General features: G+C 38.8%; 1 protein-coding gene across 1 annotated transcript in view; it reads right to left on the reverse strand.

The window, feature by feature from the left end:
* Positions 1-26,454, reverse strand: part of lrfn1 (leucine rich repeat and fibronectin type III domain containing 1) — a 129,758-nt gene that overhangs the window by 52,957 nt on the left and 50,347 nt on the right. The window contains exon 2 of the mRNA XM_072464292.1: positions 5,968-6,022. The gene's annotated coding sequence lies outside the window, so the exon portion shown is untranslated. The remainder of the gene's footprint in view (positions 1-5,967; positions 6,023-26,454) is intronic.

The following is a 26,454-nucleotide window of genomic DNA, read 5'->3' on the forward strand; positions in this document are numbered from 1 at the left end:
GGCGGCGCAGTGGCGGAGCAGGGGCAGAGCAGGGGAATTTAGGGATTGTGTGGGGACTTGGGATTGTGATGTATATTTACTAAATAAAATTGATAAAAAACATAACTTCAGTAATAGTCACATTAATGTTGTACTATAGACATTAAACCTCTTCAGATCATTAACACGATTTGAAGTGGGCACGCGGGCATGAGGGCACCACTGAGCATTTCTCCTTCGGGCACCCAAATGGCTAGTAGCGGCCCTGGATATAGCTTTACAATCAATACAGATGCCAACCATACATTTGTCTATTGTAACCCCTTGGTCTCGTTTTCCAGTTTTCAACGCTTCTTGTTTGGAATATGACTTTACCCTACGAGGAATTCGCAGCACTGAAATTAAAAATCAATTATTTATTAATCACATTGCTTTAGGCATATTAATTCTTACAACTAAGCACTATGCTAATGACTTTTACTGTATAAACACACTGGATAGTCTCATCACCTCAGGAATTACTTCAAACTTAAGGCAATGAGAAGTGTTAAATAAGCATTCTAGCTGCATTTTTAATAATTCACACTAATTAAGTACATTAGAGATTATTTAAATATTTTCTTTGTTTACTACTACTTCCCCCTAAACGCGGGCGAAGGAGTGGAAAACTGAATTAGTGAATTAGCGGGCTCTTGACTGGGAGGACTGGTGTATAAGCCGGGAGCAATTTAAACTGATTCCCTGTCAACAGTGAAAGTCCACAAGGCTCCAGCTGAGTTCTACGGCAACGCTCAGGTGCTGCTTTGTGCTAACATTGTGTCAGAATATTAGACCATTTTATCCTCATTAACAACACGGTCCCAACAGGAATATCCCGAAATGCATGGGCGAGGACTATTATGAGTGTGGTGTACTAGGAGAGTAAGCGTGGTGGAGTTGTAATGGAAGTAATGCCAGGGCCAAAACATGTCATATGAGGCACTATTGGAGCGACTATTTAAAGCAGGACATCTTCATAACAACAGCAGCACCAACAAAAACAGCATCGGTATTCTGAAAACAATGAGCGTTAAGAAAGTTTTAGTTTGTTCAGTAGACATTTTGCAGACAGGCCAGCAATTAAACTTGCTTACTGTTTTAATAACGTGCTTTATTTTTTTTACCAGTGCAATTCTCATTTTGTATTACAAACTTAAATGTAAGATGGAGAGTCTGTCGTCGGCTCGTCTCCATGGAGAAAATGCAATAACAACTCCATGGAGACAAGCGCGCTGCAGAGCCGTAAGATTTACTAACGATGCGTTCCAGGCCCCGAAATGAGGTTTTTCCCACCTCTAACTTGAAAAAAAAACTGCCCTGGAATGACACTCAAACTGGTATTTCCTACTAGTGAGCTGGGAGACGGCCGAGACACTCTCACTACACATCCGAGATAAACAGATTTTACAACGATTATCATTATAAATCTATGTATCTATCCATCTATTATTCATAATTCAGCGGGAACGCTCTGAAGTCAGAACTTGTTACGTTCAACAGGGAAATAGACGACGCTTCAAACTACAAGTCGAAAATTCCACTGCAATGTATTTCATTTTGTGGTATTGTCCTTGACCGCTAAAAATATCAAAAGTTATAACTATATGATTTATCTTTGAACAAGTTTTTGCCCAACAAATTGAAACCACGCACGTAGCCCCAAAACAAACTCCCTGAATTAATCATGGAGTTTTCATTTTATTTGAGGACATTTTCTGACTCAAACAGTGATATGTTTACAGAGAGAACAAATCATTTCAGAACAAACATAAATTAATAAAACTGTTCAAACAATCAAGTTCAATTCATGCATGCACCGCGAATACTGATGGCGCTGCACTTTACCTACGTTTAATCACCCAGACATTTCTTCCCAACTGTGAATTAATCATCATATCTTGAATACAGGACTTAATTAAAAGTTAAAAGCAATGGGCCCATGTACCGTTCTTGGAAACACAACAGTAATGACCATTATCAAGGCCTTTTCTTTGCCCGCTTTGCTACGGCTCATACTATGGATTATTAACTTTCTATTTTATCCCCCTTCCTAAATTAGCTGAGATAGGCAATTTCAATGTGCCGCGCCGAGGCAAGACGCCGGCCTTGTGCGAAGAAGCGTCGAGCGGCGCGGGGCAAGTGGAATCGATGGCGTTTTGCTCAGCAGTACATTATGTGGATCCCAGCCGAACACAAGCTTCTGTATCTAAAGAGCTGTGCGACCGGGTCATCTTCTCATCTGTGCTGGAGGAATGGGACTTTAAATAATGTCACAGATATAGTTTGGATTTCTGCAGGTGCACAGGGAGAAATACAGAGCATTTATATAGGAAAAGTACAGCTCAATTCATATTGTTTTTGTTTTTTGAGTTAGGGCTGTGCGATGAATTGAACTTTAATAAAGAGTCAGTCGTTTTCAGCTTGGTTTGGTGCAGAGTTCAGACTTTGTTAAATAAATACATAAAGGTATGTGTTGTTTTTTGCTTATGAAATTGAGATTGACGGCTATTTTATTTGTATTTAATAAGACAATATCAGATTTAATAAAAAATCGTGATGTATCAATACAATGATTTATTTTTTTTGTCATATTACGTGCTCTAAGTTAGAGGGACTTTCACTCAACCACTTATTGTTAAATTTTTTATACTTATTGAGGCGGTGGTTGGCGGTTAAAACCTCTCCCAGCCACTACATGTCTTATACACTACATGCTTTTCACAGCAAGTATCGCCTCATGAAATATTTGGCTTTTGAGGTAGCACTAGGACAAGACCAAGGATAAATCTAAACCAAACACGGTCTGCAGTCGGACTAAAATAGAGCGACGCATACTGATCCAAATTCTGAAAGGCAGATCGTAAATAATGCAGGGCTAAAACATAAATAACATTTATATCCAAGTAAATAAGTAAAGAAAGGTATATGATCCTGGAACTCACTACATGAGAATCCATTGCTGCAAACAACTAATAAATGAACGTAAATAAAATACTGTTCGAGGCATTGAAATCGTAACAGAACTATACTTTTCCTTCATACATAAATAATATAACAAGGTAGAAAGACGTTTAGTCATTTCAGGTTTGTGGCGCTGTGAGATGTAAACAATAAACTACTTCCATTTATTTATTACTTTCGTTTATTGTCAGCTTTTCTTTTTTTCTACTTCTCAGCACCTCTACATTTCACGTTTTTTTATGGTTTGGCTAATGTTGATGAATTATGGACTGGAAAAAACATATGTTCAGTTTTGACGCAAGAGCCGAGCGTAGATAAACAGGAAACGGCTGTTGCTAACGTGCACTTTGTTAGTTATCATCACAGGAAAAACAGTGGATTATCACAAGATCAAATCAGCGAAATTATAATTTATTTAATCTATTTCTGCTTTTTGTCCAATCATCTAGTACCACTTATGGCCCAGGTTCCTTAAACAGACCAGTACAGTTCACTTATGGCAGTGGAGATTCTTCCAGAACCATCCCGATGAATACGTGCCTTAGGGGCTTAAGGAGGGGCACTAAACACATTCAGTTAGTGGGAGGGCTGTGTGTGCTCAAAACAAACCCTTTTATTTCACTGCCTGGGAAAGTATGACACAATTCCTCCTCTAGTGTCTTTTTATGACACTGAAAAGCCAAAACACGCCATATCGTTTTGTCCCATTACACAGGCTAATTTTAAAAACAGATAGAAAACTTTTGCTGCTTGTCAAAAACTGAATAAATGAGAAAACAATGGGCAAAGTAACTTCACACTGTGCTGCTTTTGATTTTCTCTGCCATTACAAAAAGTTTAAATGTCATCAAAGATCTCTGTTCTGCAAAAAGGTGGTCATGTGAGCCCCACATGACTCGTGTGTCTGCTGAGCTACAGCGCACGCTATTGCAAACGAGAAAGCTCTATGTTTGCAAACTGTGGCATAGAGAAGCCAACAAAGGGGTCTCGTAGGAGTCCTGTTTAATCTTTGATATGCCCTGGATGGCAGTCCATAAATAATTGTTTCAGTTTTAACTGAGTGGTGCAGGAGCCTTCCATTCTCAAGTCCTTATTTACAATAGAAGGAAACTCCATTACATCCCAAAACACAACTCCTGTGAGACACTCTCAGAGCTGCACTCTCAAGTTTATGAACCAGTCACAGAGGGCAAGAATGAATTGTTCTGTAATGTATGGCAATAAACAAAAGAACAGTTTTGTGTTTCTGTTATAGATACAATAATAATACAATTATATAACCGAGTCTTTGAGTGTGCATGTATTTATCCTTCACCTCTTGAAAATGCAAGGTACAAATTTTTGGTTGAAAAAATCAATTTGCTCAAATTCAAAAAAGATTACAGCAAGTAATCTTGTAGTAATCTGGTGGTATTTACTATTCTTAATTAAAGGCATAATTGCGAAATCTGATGACAAAATATTTGTAATTCAGGGCTAAATGTTGTTTTCATCAAAGGAGAAACATCTCTTTTTCCATGTAGTTATTATTGAACATAAATAGATCGTGCTTTAACGTTTTTGTTCATTGCAATATTGATCTAAAACGGCATGGTGGAATTTCACCTTAACAAGCATCATCATTTGTATGTTTTTGTTTTTGAAAAATGGCTTCATGACATTTTAGAATCCGTGTATCACAACCGCAATTAAGTACAAGGAAGAGCATAGGGGGTAGGTGAAAACAGGAATGTTCTGCGCAAATATGTCCCTGTTAAAGCACATCATCTGCATATCAACGTTGGGAAAAGTCCACAAAAGTGAGCTCTACTGCTCAGCCAGGGTAGCATTTCCGGTCCATATCACAGTGTATTTCACACATCACACATCTGTGATAACACTCCTTGTCGTAAATAGTGTTATGGATCCACACCAAAATGAATAATTTTCCCATGACCTTTACTGAAAATGTCATCACCAAAATAAACTCGGCATTTCTTAAAACACTTCTTAACAGCGTAATTTCACAAAGTACTGTATGAACTCAGTGTGTGTGTCATGTGCCGTTCGTTTGCAGCTCTGTTTTCCCTATCGAGATAAGAAGAAGAATGAAACGTGCAGGCGCAGGGGATGCTGGCTCTTGCTGCAGGGAGGTGAGGCAGCCACTCTGATAATGGAGCCGAGTCCCTGTGCGCTGACTGAGAGGCAGGCAGCCGTGGCGCCAGCTCAGCCCCGCCGCTGCGTAAGGAGAGCCAAGTGTCATGCACAGGAGCTCTGCGGATCATTACGGGAACATGTGGGCAAATCTGCATGTGATGAGGACCCAGCACAGGGCACAAACGTGGAGCTGCTTGTCAAACAGATGATACTCTATTTTCATTCATCTATGCCTGCCTGATTTGAGGATGCTTGAAATAAAGAAGTAGAGCAAAGTAAATCTATACTTTCTTCTTTTGAATTTTTTTTTAGTGCTAATAAGTCGCACCGGAGTATGCCAAAAAAAATGCATAATAGAGAAGAAAAAAACATATATAAGTCGCACTGGAGTGTAAGTATAAGTATATTGTATAAATATAAGTATAAGTCACACCCCGGCCAAAACTATGAAAAAAGGTGCGACTTATAGTCCGGAAAATACGGTAGATAAGAAGAAAGAGAACCATTATATGTTCTACAAAAATGAAATGAGAGTGAAAACAACTGTCAATGTGGGTTTTTTGCAGTGTTGATGCAAAAGCAAGAAAAGTAATTGCAGTAGTAGTAATAAAGCAGTGTTTAGAAGTAGTCGAGCAGGTGATTAGAGGCAAAATGGGGTTGGCTCGTTGCACCAAACCATAGTGACCTCGAGGAGACAAAACTCAATATTGATTGGGTGTCTCTATCAGAGTCGTGCAGCCGATCTTCTTTGTCCCCACACAACCTGCTTCTGTCTGCTCCCCTCAACTGCCCATACTGTCTGTGTATTATGTTAAATGTATAGACAGTTTTACTTTCAATTTTGCCACTCACCAGAAAATAGTGCGCTGTTTCGGGATGCTTCTCACAGGGTTGACTTCAAAGCAGTCTGTGGAGAGAAATAAAACGGTCATACCTTAATATGCAGTCACCGAAACAACAGTTAGAAGCAGCACACACCTCCAGTTGTAATAGTGTCACATTCATAAGGAAGTTCAATTTGTGCTTCTGCCTTTGTGCACACCCACACTTAATACAAATGATTTTTCTGCTTGTGCGGAATAATCATCTTCTGCCCGGAGCCTCAATTGAAGATGTAATTTAAATCAGCAATCCAAGCAGAAATATTATTTTACCTGCTTGCTCAATAATACCATCCTAATTTGTGATATCACATTTTAGTAATCCGTGACACTGTGAAACCAGACTACACCTTTCTTCTGGTAATGGTTGAATTGGGAAACTCACTTGAAGAATTAACCGTTATATTATTGCAGTTTTAGTCTCAAAATAGGTGGCAGTAATTGCACTTCCAGGGCAGGCAGTTATGAACGGTGAATGTGCTGCAGTGGTGAAGTCTGCCAAATCGGATGACAAATTAAACACACAGAAACTTGCAGAGTATTCCTCCAAATAAATACAGTTGGCTGCAGTTACTGGTACATGCTAGTGCAAAATCTGGTTATTGTCAGATTTATGATCATTAACATGATGCGTAAACAGTCAGATTTTGCAATAATTTTAACACCAGAAAGTAGTAGTAGGAATATATTTGTATTAGTGCAAACAGGATCCACAATGAAGTAATTGTAATTTAGTTTAAGTAGTTAGTATCAAAGTAGAAGTAGCTGCAGCAAAGTATAGATAGTGGTGATTATGAGTAAAGTTAATACGTCTTCTAATGTCTTCTAATGTCTTCTCTGTCAACATAGATAAACAAAAAATGAAATTATGACCTCATCAAATTCAACCTTTTGGTCTATAATACAGGTACATCTTACATAATGAATAAGTAGTAATGGTAGTAGTAGTAGTAGTAGTACTAGTAGTAGTAGTAGTTAGTAGTAGTAGTAGTAGTAATAGTAGTAGTAGTAGTAGTAGTAGTAGTAGTAGTTAGTAGTAGTAGTAGTAGTAATAGTAGTAGTAGTAGTAATAGTAGTAGTAGTAGTAGTAGTAGTAGTAGTAGTAGTAGTAGTAGTAGTAGTAGTAGTTCAAATTTGGAGTACATTGATCATTCTCATAATCGAGCCTAAACCCGGTCTGTATCTGTCCATTGACGCACAGCCCAATTTTGCTCATTACTTTTAATTATGCCTACCTCTTAGCTCATTAGTGACAGCTGCACTCATTCTGTCAGATCCGTGAAGTAAACGTTCGGGGCTAACAATAACTTCATATTTTCTGCCTTCAAGCAACCAACAAACACTCTCAGCCGTGACACTCGGAACCTTATTCATTTATGGTACAGATTTGTGTCTTTATAGTGCCTCATATCATTTAAGGTGGATCAGGCTTTGGTAGAGACATAACTGTGACCCATCATTCTCCAATGCTTTATTGATGTGCCAGTCTGTGTGCAACACTTGACTGTGATGTCTCCCCATCGCCTGCAGCATCAACACGGATCTCACACCAGCACCGCTCAGGACAGCCGGATGCTGTTTTTGGATAACACGGAGAGTGGAGCTCGGCCACACAAGTTTACAATGGACCAAATGATAACGCTTTGATAAAAAAAAACTACCGTATTTTCCGGACGATAAGTTGCACCGGAGTATAAGTCGCACCAGCCAAAAAATGCACAATAGAGAAGAAAAAAAACATATTTAAGTAGAGCTGGAGTATGAAATGCGGTTCAAGTGTGAAAATGACAAATAATATCACATAGTATAAGTCGCTCCGGAGTATAAGTGTAAGTATATAAGTATAAATATAAGTATAAGTTGCATCCCGGCCAAAACTATGAAAAAAGATGCAACTTATAGTCCGGAAAATATATTATGTGTTAATGGAAAGTAAAAAAATGTCAGTCTCTAAAAACACATCATGAGAAATCTATAAAACATGAAAAATCAAGTAGAACTGACAATCAGATCATTTCAGGATTGTTGTTGCTTTTTAAATATTAATAGATCATAACAATTATAGCTTTAAATGCTGCTTTAAATTGAACAGGAAATTAGGTCTGAATTCTACTGCAAAATCTGCTGTGTAAGTGTCAGAGTGCAGATTTGTTGACCTGATTTATCGTTATTTTCTGTGTAATTATTGGGCCTCTATACACATGAAAGAAAAACTAGCATAATCTTCTTTTCTGTGAGCATAAAAAACAAAACTCATTTTTTTCTTGCAATAGCCTCATAAAGCGGTGTCATTATTCAACCCCAAATGCATGATTGTTTTCATTTGACAGGACATAACAATAAGACTGATAATTTTGTGAAGCCAATGCCAAACAAATACTAATATGGTTCCATATTTGTGGATCTAAAATTTGAATATTTCTTCCAAAAACAATAAATCTCCCATGAACTTCTGCCCTCCATCATAGTTTTGTACCTAATGGTGTTATGATATTATACGCTCTGGCCCAACCACTATAACACTGATGCTAATTAAAAAAAACACATTTCAAGTTGTCCTCTAAGAGTAAATAAAGCTGTTGCAGATTACCAGATAACTTCACACAAATCACACAAAAAGCACATTAACTCCACTGAATTAAACCTTTTTTGCTCTCTCATATAATTTTCTTTTTGTGAAATACTATTAAGTGTTATCCCATGGCCTCTCTCCCACTCACCCATGGCAGCGATGTGAGGAGTCAGTAGATGTCCATCCTATGCTCATGTCCCCAGGAGCAACTGTCACTGTGGAATTGATTAAATATGTAACAAACACGCTCTTACATGCCGGTCTATGTAGAGTTACAATCTGCTGTGCTCCGATGGCATGCTAACTGCCTCTCCATCTCTTCATCACACGCCCACGGACATATCAACCATACAGCAGGAGATGGACGTGCCTTGGCCAGTTAATTACTATTGTTAAATGTATACAACTGAACACAGGGAAATCTTAAGACGTCAAAAACACAAAGACGGCTCTCCTGTCTTCAATTAAGATTAGAATGAGAAACAAATATGTTTTCATTGTTTCATAATGCAATTGGAATAATAATATGGTCTATTATAGCAGTGCTTTTCAACCATATCCTTGTCGCAGCAAACTGTTTGAAATCCTTCCATGGTTGTCTGACCAGCCAAAACCACATGCTTTGACAATACTGTACAAAGTGGTTATGGTCAAAAATCATATCCCGTCTTCTCGATTTCCAATGGACGTCACTGACAAGCGTATTAAGCAATCAGGGAAACACATGGGACAGTCGTGCCTAGGCAAGGCAAGTTTATTTGTAGAGCAAAATTCGAACACTGCATAAGAAAAAATGCATTGAAATCACAAAACAGATGAGGCATTGAAGAGAAAAGTGCAAATAAAATCCATTCAGTCATGTGCACAGCTAAAAATATATATATATTGAGGCCAGTCTCACATCGTCAGCAAGACTAGTCCAGATTTTAGCTGGATAAAACTGAAACACAGATTCCCCATGTTTAGTCCTGACTCTGGCACCAGCAGGAGGCCGGTCCCTGAGGTCCTCAGAGTCTGAGATAGTTCATATGGCATTATGTCTGAGATGTACTTTCTGAGATGTACTTTGGTGCTAGGCCATGCAGCTTTTCGGAGAGGTCAGGGAGCAGGCTGTTACACTAGTCTAACCTTCTACTGGCCCCCAAAGGCAAACTTACTGTATATATGAAAATGTACTTCATTTTAGTTTCCTAGTCTATTGCTATGTCCCTGTAATGAAAATACAGAGCCAAATAAACATCAAGTATCAGTAACAAGACAATTACAAAATATTTAGAACAAGGATTTGTACACATTTTAGTCAGTTAGTTAGTGGCCCTGCCCCCTTCCACCGGTCCCTGGGGAAAAAATCTTCTGATTGTACCGTCTACTTGGGAAAATGGTTGAGGACCGCTGTTTTAATCTACTGGAGACAAATAACTTGAAGTCTCGCCAAGTCTGGTTTGGATTTCATACCTTTGATTTTGGCAATGTTTTTTGATTGTAAAAATGTACTGGTGCTATTGATTTGGCTGTTAAAGTTCAAGTTTGAGTCCAATATTACCCCAAGATTTGTAACTTGATTTGTAGATTTTGAAGCTTAAGACTGTAGGTGACTGCTAACACTTTCCCTTTGTTTCTGTGGGCCAACAACAATGATTTCTGATTACAGGTAGTCTGAGTTTAGCTGGAAAACATTGTTCTGCATCCACACACTGCCGATCTGTCGGATGCAGAGGCAGCTTATGAGATAATGAGGGGGGGAAATAACACTAGAGAAACAGCACTGATTTCTTCAGACTCAAAGCACCAGACATATTGTTCTGAATGTTACCAAGTTATTAAATAGGGATTTCTTCTGCATTTGAGAGACACATCCTACAAATGAGCAGCTCTGGTTGGTCATAAGTTAGGTTATATGAGGAGTTTTTTTGACGCCCTTTATGATCTGATATTAGACTCTTCTGCATCCGGCTAGAAACTACCTGGTCAGACAAATTCGGCACACTACTCAAACCTTAAACGTAAGAAAATAATAATAATGATGATGTGGCAGTTTTTTACTTTGGTAATAGTGATTGTTTTGCCTTCTTTTTAGGATACCTTATAACAATTAAATCCATGTGAGAATCAATCAACTCAATTTGGCTTTTCTTTCCATGCACACCTGGAAGCACTTCTATGCACACAGTGTTACCCCACACGCTGACTGAAAATCAAGTTACCGTAGTAATCATATTGCTAGGTTATGTGATAACCAGAACCAAACAACAACACTTTTGACATTGACCATTGCTGATACCAAAACAAATATCAGTTTGAACACTGTTGACCAAGCTGTCCAACATTTAACATTTTTACACTGTCAAACCTTTTACTTGCCCAATAATGGGGAAAAAATGTTCACTTGAAATGGTCTAAGACATAATCTGTATTAACATCACTGGTCAGCCTGAATGGTGTTACACATTTAAATAACCAGGTTTTTCAATTGCGTTTTCTTTTTGCACTAAGACTTTCTCTAAAACAAATTCACATTTACTTATGAGGATTATTGCAGCTGAATGCCTTTCCTGTGATGTGAAGATCCACAGTCTGTGCCGCCTTCTCATTTGCAACCGTCTTCAAGGACAAGCACCTATTTGTTCAGCGACCACCACCTCCGAGTTTCAGTATGCATGAAGAGATAGCAATGTGGTTAACCGAGATTGGTGTCCACATGGCAACCAAATTTACATGACTGCTACCCAATGAGTTTATTCCAAAATCAAAACATGATTGTGTATTGCTGTAGCTGGTAGTGACTGGGGGCTAGCGCTGGCCATAGGAACATTATCACCTCAAAGCTGAAACACCCTTTGGAATTTTTAATGAAGAGTGGAAAAAAACTAAACGCTTGAGGGCATTTCTATGATGGCTCATGTGTGAAAATGCATCCATACAGCCCATGCACTCGGCTGGAATAAAGCATTTCCAGAGCACTTAAAGGCATTAGAGAAAACATAGCAACATACTGTATACAGGATTCAAGTCACGGTGAAGTTTAGCATTAGAAATGTATTTAGCATGTTGTGTGTGCCGAGTCACAACAGACTATTTTTAACATGATCATACCACTCAATTTCAGAACCATGTATTTAGGGCAGCCATGTCCAAACTACGGCCCAGGGGCCAAATGCGGCCCTCAGACTAATTTTTGTTGGCCCTCTGGCTTCCTGCTGTTGGTCCAAAAAAAAAAAGTAGTATTTTTACTGTAAAATTTGGAAACATTCAAGCATTGTGATGTTATACCAACCTAATATTAATGTTCCAAGTCTTATTAAAGGTGTGGAGGCGCATCGAAACAATATCAAATGCAAAACTTCACTTTAATAAGTAATAATTCGACATGGTCATGTTGTTTGTTGCCCTCTGCTCCGTATAAGTTTCAAAATGCGACCCTTGGTGAAAAAGGTTTGGACACCCCTGATTTAGGGCCTCAAAAATCCTTCCATGGACGCAATACATTGAAATCTTTGGAATATACTTCTGGCAGCAGGAAAAAAATGGATGACACAAACTGCTACGATGACCAAGGACTGGACCAACATTATAACTGACATACGGAAAATGAATAAAATATAAATCACATTTTGACGTGAAAATTTAGACAATGGAACGTTCATTTTTGAGTTTGTGTGGCTTAATTTTAATTTCCGTTGAATGTCTTCTCTCGTTCTTGATTTGATTTGTATTTATTTTGTTCTCCCTGGTCTTGTTCTGTTGTTTTTTGCTGTTCTATGTTTTACATTTGGAGAAAAAAAAGAAAGAAAGGAAGAGAAAAAGACATTCATTGTATACAGCGTGGTCACAGCATAGCCTCTCTCTCCAAAGCCTCTCGCCTGAAGGCATCATGGTGGAATACAAAACAAGAAACGACACGGTGCAAACAGGAAGGATACCCGCACTAATGCACTTCTACACGGCTAACTGATGGCACGATAGCGCTAAGCTAAACAAGCATGGGTGCTGACCGCCGCTGCCTCCACACTGAGAGGTATAACAGACAGCACACGGCTCCCTTTGCTTGCCCACACACTTGGCACACTGACCATTAGCGCTGCCTTGAGGGCGGGCCTCTGTGACCTCCAGAGATGAGCGCTCGGCAGACAAAGGCAATGACCTCAAGGCGAGATACAGACTTGGCTGATGAACGGACAGCATGTGGATAATCACACTGGTGCAGGTGCGAGAAGACCAGGAGAACTCATATGCATGTTAGCAATGTTTTGACATATGTTGGAGACATCTTGGATCCAGGATATTTACCGGGAGACAGACTGCAGCTTTATGTGTAAATGTCAAAAGCCAATCAAGGACGATTGAGCGATATGTCATACATGATTGCCAATGCCCGATCTCGTCAGATACTCGTCAGTAGGACAGGGCCAAAATTCAATGATTAATGAATTATAGTAAAAGGGTAAACGCTTAATCACAACCTATTTCATTTGATAACACCTTTCATTTGATAGTATGAAGTAATGATTTAGTAATGCATTAATCCATGTACGATTATTATTAAGTATTAGCTGTGTTAATACCAGTATTACAATAATTATTGTTAGCGAGTGTCATTTTTCAAACAATGTGCATTTTATTTGCAATCCTCTATTATATATGATGTCTAAATTAACTGTTACATTAAATTAGGTATAAACATTATTCTGGGTTAATTTAGAATTAATTGCAGCAAATAAATTTACAGCATCTAATTGTGTTATGCATTTTTTTAAACTGTAAGTTGACATCACAAACCACTGCATCCAAGAGACAGATCTTGCTTCCAAATGTGTAATTAAACAGGAACCTCTTGTTGACCACAATGACACACAACAATAAACCAGATGCCTGACAGAATCATGTCAAATAGTATCCGCTCCAATAATTGCTCATACTGCTGTTTTGATAAAAACAAAAATAGGGTGTTGAGTCATTGCTACATTTACAATTCAATAAACTGAAAACTGCACAAAGGTTCATATTCTAAAAAGATAGATATTCAACTATGTGGGTTGAAGTATTGCTCAGAATCACAGTATTCAAATTTAGCATATTTTCATATTTCAATAATGAATACATTACTTTGATAAGTATGTATTGATTACTGGTTCGATAAAGGTATCAATTTGTGATTTGCTGAGTGCAAGAGTTGCAAAATATTTTCAAACATTTTCTCCAAGAAGAGTTGAAGAAAAGTCTTATGTCGGTTGTTCCTCTTTTTCCGCTTCCTCTTGGTGGTTCTTTGAGTGGAAGGGGCTCCCAGTTTCAGCTTGGCCCTCACGTGTCTCTAAAAGGCAGGCCCAAAGGCTTCAGCCTCATTCTCTGAATCCCATGCCTGAACCCATCTTTTTTGGGTTTGACTTAGTTTGACTTTTATCAACATCCAGTTGACCACGACAACTGTCGACTCGAGCTCTACTGAAGAATTCATTGAATCTATCAATTAACCAGCCGTGTCTTCATTTCTAAATGTTCGTGGACTTCACGGTCTTTGACATCCAGTGATGTAATTTCACTTTGTGATTCTGACACATGCTCTGCTTGGTTGGGGTTTCTCTATTTCACGACTCTCCATGGAGCCTCTGAAACTGCATCATCTATGACTTGACAGCTTTCTGTTTCTTGACCTTTCTATCTTTCTTCCTCTCCTTGTTGGCCAATGTGAATCCCTCAGGATGGTGTTTTTGTCTGAACATTTTTAGTTGAGGCTCTTCCAATTGAGTGTTGGACTCCTCAACTTTGGCCTCCTTATCCCTGGGCTTGGACTCTGATGCCGGTTGTCCTCTTCAGGCTGTGCTGGAACCGCTCCTTGAAAAGTGGTTTTCACCTCCACTGGAGGAGCATCGACCACAACGATGGTCAGCTCAGTTCAGTTACTGGACTGGTGATGTAACTTTACTTTGTCATTCTGACACATGCTCTTCCTCTGGCAGGGGTTTGTCAATTGTACGTCTCTGATCTCCAGGCGCTTCGGACTAAGGCTTTGACAACTTTCTGTTTCCATCCCCTTTTTTATTCTCAATTGAACTTGGACAATTTGCAGATGTGTTTTGGCCGGTAACATTCACCAACGCCTTTCTCTCCGCACACCAGGTCATTTGTTATAGCTGCCACCGCTCCGCCCTCTAGTTGTTGGCCTTCTCTTTGGGAGCAGGTGAGAGTGGTGGGGGGAGACTAGCGGGGATACGCTTTAGAAAGAGACGGCACTGCACTCTGAATATTACTTATGCTGCATTATAGTTGGTCTCCAGTGTTGAAGCTCAGACCTTGAAGGATCATCTTTCTTTGTGTTTCTGCATTCCATCTAGGAAAGGATATTGACAAAAGATTTATATTTATACATCCTTGAATAGTGTGAGAATTATTTTACTATTCCATTGCTTCAACATTGCTGAAACCATGAATCTGAGCGCCCTCTTTGCACCGCTGATGATGCAAAAGTGTGTGCTCATGATCTTCTGCTGGAATAGTAGGGTTAGAAGCCCTACTTCTGCTCTAAGTGACATGATGATGCCCACAGTGCTATTTATACTCCCAGCCAGGCTCAGCACATTTAGGGGCTGCACATAAATAATCAGTAAGGTATGAGAGACACACCAGATCACTTTGCTTTAACGCAGCATCTTCTAGTAAGCCACTTTAGTAATGCAACGTTAGCAACATCTCTGTGCTTTGTTTTTTCCCCGCTGAGGCTCTGAGCCATGAAGCAGTTACTTACTAATGCAGATGTAAACAACTGACTGGCTGCATTAATGGTTTATCTGACTGCAAAGCCTGTAATGACCACATTGAGTACACTGGACAGTATTGCTAAGATCTGCCAGAGAGTATACCATGTGTCAGCATAATGCAAACCTCTAACAGAATATCAACATGACAAAAATAGCCGAATGTGAATAGGTTTTCAGCATACAATAATATGAGACGTAATCAATAAGCATCTTGAATGTCATCATGATTATTACTTAGCAACTGTGTGTTACTGGCAATGGAAATGTTCCATAAAGAGTCACAGCAGTAGATCCAGGAGAGGAAACTGGTGCAATAAATATACCAGTTTTACAAAAAAGTTTAAAACAATATTTTACGTCACAGCATTTTTCTAACTCTATCCAAAAATATCCAGAAACATATGCACTATTACTGAGTGGACTTGCCTCTCCTCAGATCTGACCTGTAAGTGGGCTTGGTGATTGTTAATACCATACTGTGGAAAAGCAATAACATCTCCACGGCGACAAGCAGGTGGCGAACCCTCCACCGGAAAAGTTAATAAATCCATAATTCCCTTTATTCGTGTTTATACGCTTTAGTCCCTATCCAACTATGTTTATTATCACAGGAAATCCAAGTTGATAAAAAAAAATAACAGTTTACAAGTGACAACCATTTGAGCAAAACAAAAACTCTTTCGACACGCCAGATATCAAGAGGTGCATGAACTTATGGAGCTGTCAAAATTGTGATGTCTTTTTATGTCTGCAAGAGAAGAAGCGTTAAAACTCTGGGAGGCTCACTTTAAATACGTCAACTCACAGGCACAACTTATTACCAACTGTCTGTCTTGCCATGTCAGAGATAAGCACCCCAATTATCGAGATATCTGCAACACAACAAATGCTTTACAAATTATGATTCAGTGGGCTGGATAATGAATGAAGAAAACAGGAAGAGCAACAATAGAACTTCTAGGAGTGACACGTTTAGTAGAGCTGGTGCTGATACAAACAGTCTATCACATTTATTTTAATGAGGCAGCAAAATAAAACAAAATTTTTTGTTCCAGAATGACGTTGGTTTCAAGTAATATTAGTTACACGGTTATTAGCTTTTATAGAAGATTGTTTAGAGCAGGGGTGGGCAATTATTTTCCTCCGATGGCCATATTCGAATCAAGGCAAGTAGCAAAGGGCCGGCCCGCGATCATTGGTGTGAAAAATAAAAAACAAAAAAATTAAATATCACTTTTCTGTCAAATATAGGCAATTAAATCTATTATTTCATTCATTTCACGTCATATTTATTAAGGATACAATTGCAGACAGATTATACTACTATAATTACTTACATTACATTACTTGGCATGTTTGGCGGGCCGGATTATAAAGACAAACGGGCCACATGTAGCCCGCGGGCCGCAGTTTGCCCACCCCTGGTTTATAGGCTCTTATCAGTTGAATTACTCCGGTCTATAAGGCTAGTTGTTTATTACAGACTCAATGTCATACAGTATATATTGAGCATCAATATACTGAAAGGTTATCGTCAAGCCAGACCATACATTTTATGGCTACATTTATACAAAGTGCAATAAAAGAAATAAAACTCTATGCATTATTTACAACAGTGGCAAGTTCTTGACGTGCCCTGCATTGTACATCACATTTGGAAACGAATGTTTCCCACCGAAAAGTGTTTGTTTTCGTAGTTTTCTAAAACAGTCATGGTTAGCTGGACCTCAGACAGCTGCGCTTAGTCAAACTGACAGACCACCACTTCAACAAAACAACAGCAAAGCCCTTTTATGATCCACCGTCAGAGCCCCATTTGAACTGCTGGACCAATCGCGGCCAAATCACTTTTGTTTGTTTAGCCCCAGAGATGAGCTCAGGACTTGTGAGGCCATTGTCCAAACATTTGCTCCAATATATCTGCACGCCAAAATAACAACTTGCTGTTGTTCGGAGTGAAATAAATCAACTGCAGATTGTTTTTATTAGACAGTGTTTCACTAGTGGCTTGAATAATTTGTGGTTAGTGTCAGAGGAGTCACACTTTTGTTAACTTCACATTCATATCACTGCTGTCCCTACTACGCTTCTTCTACAAATGCTGATTAGGCAATAATAATGTTGTCAATCAAATGTTGGATAGGAAACAAATTCAGAATATTACAAAAACTTTTTACAATTTTGTCACTCAGACGGCTGAGGGAAAAGTCTATTTATAAAAACAAATGCATAAAAACTGATAGATTTCATTGATGAACCGCCAGTTATACCATGGTCAGTGAGAATAACTGGCATGATTCATCTTTTAATAACCGCACAGGTAGTTCCGGCAGCAGTTAATCACATTCTATATCACTACGCTTTGACTATAACTATAGCATAGACAATTAAATAAAATAAATTCTATTCTATTATTTACTATTATTGCATAAACTGAGAGCTGACTTAAAATTGGCCTATAACTTCTAATTTCGCTTCATTATTTAATCTAAAACATAAAAAAAAATCGGTCTCATAATTAGATTAGACAACAAATCCTTGTGTACAATCCATCGTAAGCCATGTTATGCACAAGATTGTAAAGTTTGGCGTAAAGTGTAGGTGCTACTTCAAGGGCTGAGAAAAGCTACCGATGCAAGTTGAAGAATTTAAATAATAAACCAATCTTTATGTGCATATCGGAAGCTAATGTGTTGCGACAGGAAACTGAGCACCATCTGTAGTGTCTCCCTTTAACTCACTTAGAACATATATTTACTGAAGAGGCAAAATAACCAGTCATCATGAGATTCCACCCTGACATTTCTATCAGCGCAGTGCCTTCAATAACCAGAGAGAGCCATGTTCCTAGTATACATACTCTGCGATGGGAAACATCAAACAGCCAGTTCTGTTGTACCCATGTATGGCAAAGTATCGACCGGCTTTCTGATATTGAAGGGGATTATGTGACTTAAGTCTGAGTGTTGTGCATGCCTGGAGAAGTGTTCTACTTGGACGGAGACTGATCTCGCCTTGCCAGTCAGCGGCGTATGAATACCCACTTCCTCTTTCACCGTAATCCCGGGAACAGCGCAACTTTTTAATGCTTAACATCCTTGACACAGCTCCCTGAATGGCTTGAATCAGAATTAGCCAGCATGGATGCCCAATCCATTTTACGGCACCGTCAGATCTCTAAACGTGTCACTGCGTTTACGCCCGTTTATGCCAGCAACACGATTCCGGCTCAAAGTGACGGGATAAAGCAAAGAGAGAACTGATAAGGAACATGTTAGCAAAACGCAGAGACTCCCTATGTAATGCGTTTATCAGATTAAAGCCTCCATCTATATTTCTCACACAATATCATCCCTGGACTCTGCCTATGGTGAGTGTGATATACGTTAGACTGTGGCCTCGCTGCAAAGTAAAATTGAAGATTTCCATTAAGATATATATTAAAAAAAACCTTCTGCGATGAAGGGCCACAAACTCCCCGCTATAGTTTCATAGAGGGACAACCCACGGAAGAGCAATGACTGATTTCGTTTTTTTGTTTCTTGACAGTAATCCTGTTTTTCTGGTGCTGTGTCTAACTAGGCCTGCCATCTATTTTATTCAGACTCTCCTTTGTAGACGGTGATGGCGGCTGAATAGAAAGAAAAGCCCCAGTGCCGCTGTATTCAGTTATTGTCAAGGGTGAAATGCTGCCTCCTCCTTTACATTTTAATGCCTGTGGATGTGATGCAAGGTGTTGTTGGCGACATCAATGCCTGCGAGTGTCGAGCCAAGCTAAAGACTGTGTGCATGAATGGATGTTATTACCCTCCAAATGTCCCTCACAGCAACCAGAGGACTTTTAAGATGCTCTGGGAAGATTGCAATAAAAATAAAAAAAACATGCATGGCTAAATATTTAATGAAGATTGAAAGTAAAATGTGTTAATTATCGTTATGGGTTCATCATTTTAGCTGGGAAATCTATCAGTGTAATGGATAGCAACCAAATTTTACTCATTAAGTAAACAATCTTTTAATTTGATAGCCCGACTTTGAAGTATGAACATTTAAACTCATTTGACTAAAATGTGGCTAATGAAATATTGGATTTTGAAGAAGAAGAATCTTGCCTAGTTTGACAATTTTATAATTTTACTTCTTGGTTAGACACGAGCAGCAGATGTGTGAATATGTGGACGTATAATGAAATGTTTAAACTATCCAAAAATGTGCTCCTTGCGTGTATTTGCCTCTGCAATTTGGATTTCATTTAGTTTTGTTTGTAAAATTATTACAACAAGCTATCATTTAAAAACCTGAAAGTCTGTCAAATGCTCTAGAAATAGAAGTCCCCAACTGAATGAAGGTATTTCAGGTACACATGTGATAAAGTGTTACATGGAAATACAGCGGTCCATTACTCCTCACAGTACTACTCAGGCGCTCCGTCTACAACACAATTGCAATTGATGAATAGCTTAAATGTTTTGTACTAAAGTTACATTATTTTTCATCTTAATCTTCATAAGACAAGTTTTAGAAGTAGTCAAAGGAAGCCTGAGTCAAATGTATCAGAACCCTTTTCACCTCTAGATTATGTTGCTTGTCCTTTTGTACACTTTCATGACTGATAAAAGCACTTAGTTGGTAAATTAATTGCCTGGATGGTCCATCATTCAATCAGAACATAATCTCCTTTATTCTAAAAGGACAAAACAGAAAAGCAATATTTAACCTTGGGCAGTTGCAGTTGCTGGGTTTCACTAAGATTTGTGAGTTCGCAAAGTAGAATCCATCTTGTCTTGCTCAGGGCAATGTGTTCCTGGTGTGACCAATGGTGGGCTGTACCGGCAAGGGCATGTTTTCTGGATTACATTTATTGCAGGAATTGTATGTTTTGATTTTGCTGGATTCAAGTTTTCCATTAGGATATTCTTAAGTGAGTGTCTTGCAAAAAAGTACACATTAGTGAAGAATGTGGAATCTATAAGAGAGCCAATCATAAAGAAATATTAAAATGACAACATACCTAGAAAAAACAGGCCACTTTGTTCCAAAGGTTTTGAGATGGTGTGTTTAAAACCACTCTGTTGCATAATGAATGAATCTATGAATAAATTGAAAGTAGTCTGTGTATATACAAAGTACATTCTAATATGTACTTGTTTACAGTTATCGCAGGCGCTTCTCCTTGCTCTCCCTTTTACCGTCATTTATGCTGGATGCTATTTTCCCTAACCTGGACGTAGCCCGCAAAAAACATTAGCGGTTGCTTCTCTTGTCTATAATTAGCCATGTTACTTGTAAATGTCAGAATAAAGCTGTATTCTAGTTCTAAATGCCAGTCTATAACAGCGCCTGCAAAACACCATCTTAAATCTTTTCAAACTCATAGGGGCAAAAAGTCAAGAAATATGCAACCAGGGAAACAATTATAATAAAAGATAATGATAATAATACAAAATAATAATTCATGACAACACCCTGCCATTGTTGCCACACTTGTTCTCGTGTTTTTCTGACAGCTGGCTTGATGCACATCTTTGGAGGAGGTGAGGTTTTTCACAAATTTGAACTTTGAGTCTATTTCTAGATTATGAAGAAGTCAGTATGAGTGTGTGTGATCTAACCTACCCATTCTGTCAGAGCGCAAACAGGAAGCCAAGGAGGCTAAGGAAGAAGTGGGCAATGGTTGGCAACAAGTTCTGTTCATATTTGAAATAATCCTTTGTTGCAGCGCTACTACTATCCTAACTAACTGACTGTAAAAACACAATTTCACAATTTATCTTAATGTTGCAACTAATCTGACTTTCTTTTAGTACATTCTCCCTGTCTCACTGAGATCTTCTTTTTTAAATAATACATTCCATATTCCCTCAAGGGGGAAAAGCATTTCAACAGGACTTTTACTCTCCATACTACATAAAATAATTCAATTGGTATTTTCCATGTACTCAGCTTCCCTGAAGACATTTTCCCATTCAAAAGATATAATACTTTATATAAAATGTTTAATCACTATTTCAATGATCCAACATTTTCATCATTCTGAAACTCATGAATAATTCTTGGATGTTTTATTTGTAAAATAACGTGCACTTAGTTGCAAATTACAGGAGGCATACGTACCTATAGAAACTTTCCCACCTCTAGAAGCCTTACAATATAGTGTGACTATATTAACATCGCTTCATACTGCGCCATTAGCATATTCCATATCATACATTTATTACGCTTCCTTGAATAATCTAATTTCTATAGAGATCTGCAGGGGTAGCGTTGTATGATAAGACTGTAATGTTATAGAGAGTTATCAGTTTAGCCACAGTGTTTACAGTATCAGCTATTACAGTTTGAATGTGAATGTGAGGTGAGCCGTCCAGTATAGCATGACAAATACAGCAAGAAGTCCATTTGAAACCAAATCAGTGCCAAGCAAATGTAAAACTGGCTCCAATCTGGGCATGTTGAATAAATTACAAAGGCAACATACTGCAAGTGTGTGCGTAAATGACAGAGTAAGAGCAGGTGTTTAAAATGCATAGGCTTTATGAAGTGGCACATTTGAATACCGTACAGATAATTATGCGTCGTGTAAAAATACCTCAAAGCATTATGAAAAGGTTTGGAGATCTAAAAAGCCGAGTTCACAGCATTCCTAGAACACAACATGTTTGTATTAATACTTATTTTATCTATAGATTATGCAAATTGTGGCAATTAAATAGATATTGATAAAGTTCATGTGTAAGTAATAAAGACTTAATTAATAGAAAAAACAAAGGGATTTGGTTCAAGGTTGGTTATATTATTATATTACAGAATTATACTATGCAAATGTTTGAAGTAATTTGTTAAAGATGCACTATGTAACTTTTCTGGTTGAGCGTTATGGCATTAAGCTAACTATGTCATATTGTCATTGCATAGGCAATATAGATAAGATTTGTCATTTTAGGTATAAGGTTTAATGACAGGAAAAGAAATTAAACAGAACACACTGTGTTCTTGCCACTTTTTGCAGACATGATCGCAAAAATAGTGAGAAAAATATTGCCTGTAGATGATGGCGGTTATTGTCAAACGTCCTTGACAGCATCCATTATTAATGACAGAGTATTATCCATAGTGTAGAAGACAGTAAGTAAGTAAGTAAGTAAGTAAGTAAGTACATTTTATTTATATAGCACCTTTCACAGACAGAGGTCACAAAGTGCTTCACAAAACACAGAATAAAACAATAAAAACACAAAAAACTTACAGTGAACAATACATATACAACAATATACAGTAAAATCAGTCCCTAAAACAAGTGCATTTAAAAGGCTTGACTAAATAAAAAGGTTTTAAGCTGACCCTTAAAAGCAGTAACTGAGTCCAGTGACCGTAGGGAGAACGGAAGATCGTTCCAGAGTCTGGGGACAACAGCCTGGAAGGATCTGTCTCCTCTGCGAGGAACCAACAACAGTTTCTGATCCAAGGACCTTAGTGAGCGAGAGGGAGTGTACGGATTAATCAGATCGCTGATGTACGATGGGACCTGACCATTTAAAGCTCTAAAAGTTAAAACAAGAATTTTAAACTGTATCCGGTAGGAGACCGGCAGCCAGTGAAGGGCTTTGAGAATGGGTGAAATGTGGGCCCTTCTATTTGTGCGGGTTAAGATCCTCGCTGCAGAGTTCTGGACCAGCTGCAGACGAGAGAGTTCCTTCTTGTTAAGACAGGAAAACAAACTGTTACAGTAGTCTAAACGTGAAGACACAAATGCATGAATTATAACTTCCAGGTCATTTTGAGACACCATTTTCCTGAGCTTAGAGATTTTCCTCAACTGAAAGAAACAGTTCCTCGTCAACAGCTTGGAATGGTGCTCTAAAGACATGTCTTTGTCAAAGACAACACCCAGTGATTAACATGCAGTGGTATGGACCTAACCAGATCAAGTGAATACATGAGAAACCCCCACCCGGCTAGTTTTCATTAATTTGTCATCATTTAGGCTTAGACAGAAAGAAGGGACTGTAATTATGTAACCAAAGCCATGTTCAATGCCTAATGGGAATAACCAGTGAAAAAAGATTTGCCCTGCAGAGTTTTAAAGCCAGATTTGCGATTGGTGTCATTGGAGTTAATCCCATTATAGGGGCAAATAGGAGTCTGGGTGAAAGTACGGATATGTATACAGAGAAAATAGGATCAGCGCGCAGATTCAGCCAAAGCCCTGCTATGGATGAACTCACGCTTTAATGGATTAAACCCAGCCAACCGCCATGATTAACCTGAACTATACTGTCGTTGGAACGATGGCCCTTTGGTACTTCGGATTTAAGAAACACACGCACACATGCTCACACACACATAAGGGCCGTCTGCCTGGCAGAGGGGCAGGGAAATGCATGCACTGCGACTGCACACACCACACCGCAGTGTTTTCTATTTTTCAAACTTATGTCATTTGGATGGATCCCAAAAGTGCATGATGAAGTAGGAAAGTAACTCCATTCTGAATACCAACAAACAAACAGTGTCTGTAGCTGCACACAGTTCAAAATTAGTATTATACATACGTATTATAGGTGCATGTAAGGTGCAATTTAAGGTAGGGTTAAGGGGAAGGTTAAGGTCCCCGTAGAGGAATTTGTCCTCTGCATTTGACCCAGTGCTGCTTGGCTAACCTGTCAGGGGCAGCAGGCCGCAGCACAGCTCTCTGAGACCCATCTCCAGATACATTCTTCAGGATTTTATGGTGCGTGTTTTGGGTTGACGAGCGAAACCGGTGTCCCCGGAAAAAAAACACCCAGACACATAAGAAACATACAAACTCAACACAGAAAGGCCCGGGCGGCCCACAGAAGGTGGGTTCCAGGAACCTTCTGTGAGGCAAGAGTGCTAGCCACTCACACAAAGGACCTAAGGAAGATTAACTGACCTTCAGATACAGGCTAATGGGGATCTTAATAAATAAACAATAAACTCCGTACTGCCATCTAAGTGGATTTAGTAATTTCCAAACACTGATCATGAGTCTAAATGGATTAATTGTAAAGTTTTGTTGTATTATTTGTTACACAATACTTAAAGGACTTTTGCCTCGGATGTTTTTTTTAATGTTTATATTGTAGTTTTTGCAAAATTCCACACTGCATTGACCATAAAAGTAAATTTAACACATTTACGCCTCCATTATGTTTAACAATAGCCTAACTAGAGTAAGATTTTAGGCTACGACATGCAGCCTTGGGCCAGCCCTCATTTCCATCTGTGTTGGGCAGATGACTTGAGGATGGGGGGGTGACTAGCACCACACAAACCAGCAGGGTGACTCAGAGACAGGCTCAGCTCGGGCAGCATTTGTCACCAGAATGGGAACACGGTCGGTGTGTGTGTGCGTGGTGGCGGAAAGGGGGGTGGGCGCTGTGACAACTCTGTGATGCACGCTCCTGTGACGGCAGCACTATCAGGCAGCTCTGTCACACGCTGATAACCAAGACAGAAGAAAGTAACCACGGACCCCTGCAAACACCAAGTCTGATCTGAGGTTCAGAAACAAGCAATAGACACTGCCTTTTCATGTCGGCCGGAGCATTCAGATGTCACACTTTATAGCTTCAGTATAGATCGGTTCTCAAAATGTGGAAAAAGAGTACAGCTGGTGATACAGGCTTCTACATGTGCTATTTCAGAGCCTTGTAGGTTCAGGCTGTTGAGGTCAATTTTGAATACGTTTTATTATAGTTGGACAAACCTGGATTAAATACTGTACAGTTTGGTCCAGTGGTTTCCCTTTAAATGCATTTTTACACTTGGTTGAGTTCCGAGTAAAGTCACAGTGAAGTCCCAATTGTTAGTAACAACAATCACACAGTCCTTACCTTGCTCCCACAAAAGTGACGTGCTGCTTGGTCCATATTATATTGATTTAACAGTTGCAGTTTCTTATTTTATCAGTTGGTAAATGTCTAGGATGACTAATTAAATGTTTTCGCTTGAAACGTTGGCACTAAAGAACAGCTTGTGCTTCCATTGCATATGACACATGTAGACATATGTTAACATATTCTAATCAATTAATTAAAGCCAACATTTTACTAACTGAACATGCAGATGACAGTGTTAATTGGAGCTACATGCATTCATATATTTAGACAAGAGTAGTGCAGGATGACGAGACTGTCACGGTGTAAACAGTGTTCCTTGTAAATGTCAGTGCATAGATCTGCTTTCTGGTTGTAAATGTCACTATAAGTGTTACTGTCAGTGTCATATTGTATTCAGTGTATCCAAGTTTAACTATAGCAGGACGTCTACAGATTCAGTGACAAAAAAAGGATCATATCAGTGCGGAGAAATACAAATTAACAGTGCCAGTTGAAGCAGGGATTGGGAAGAACACACCAATAATTGATTAGAGAAGTACGAGTAAACTGCATGTTCATAATTGAAAAGGCAGATTAAACTGTCCAGTCACTCCAGCTATAACTCTCTCCATGCCTTTTTCTCTCTGCTATTGTGCATTTATCTTTATAATCCTAATCAAATAAATGGTCTGCTAATCAAATTTGGTCGACTAAGACAGGGAAGAACAAACTTTTGGGACCAGGACCCCCAAAATAACTATGCAACCGACTGGCGGACCCAACTTTAATAGTGTTTATTTTAACAGTTTATTACATTCTTGGATCTAATCTCACCAAATTACACGGTTTTCACTTCGAGAAATAGATGAAATACAGTGTCATAAGTTTTAAAGTAGCTAGACGATTAAACGACAAATGGCTAAAGGCCTAAAGTAAAATTATGACAAGGACATACTTTAAAATTTGTGTTTGTATATATTTAATTTGTTCATGCTTCAATGCCGGAGCTGTCAGGAGCTGTGCCCAGGGACGTGAGCTAAGTTTGGTCAGAATTAGCACTCATTGTGATTTGAAAATGTAATCATGAGTGGAAACAAAATAATCATAAAACACCAAACGCGTAATTCACTTTGAAATTATAGTGACACATGAGATAGTGCGGGGTTGCATCTTTGTAGTTAAGAGTGCAGTGTTTACTAAAAAATGAATTTGTCAGTTTAACAAATTCAGAAACGTGTGACAGAGAATATGTTCTACCTCCAGGCCTAAACAGTTAGTGCCTGGGTACAATT

This window comes from Eucyclogobius newberryi, unplaced genomic scaffold (genome assembly GCF_026437365.1).
Source record: "Eucyclogobius newberryi isolate DKJ021-1_F unplaced genomic scaffold, fEucNew1.0.hap1 SCAF_10, whole genome shotgun sequence".
NCBI classification, from domain to species: domain Eukaryota; kingdom Metazoa; phylum Chordata; class Actinopteri; order Gobiiformes; family Gobiidae; genus Eucyclogobius; species Eucyclogobius newberryi.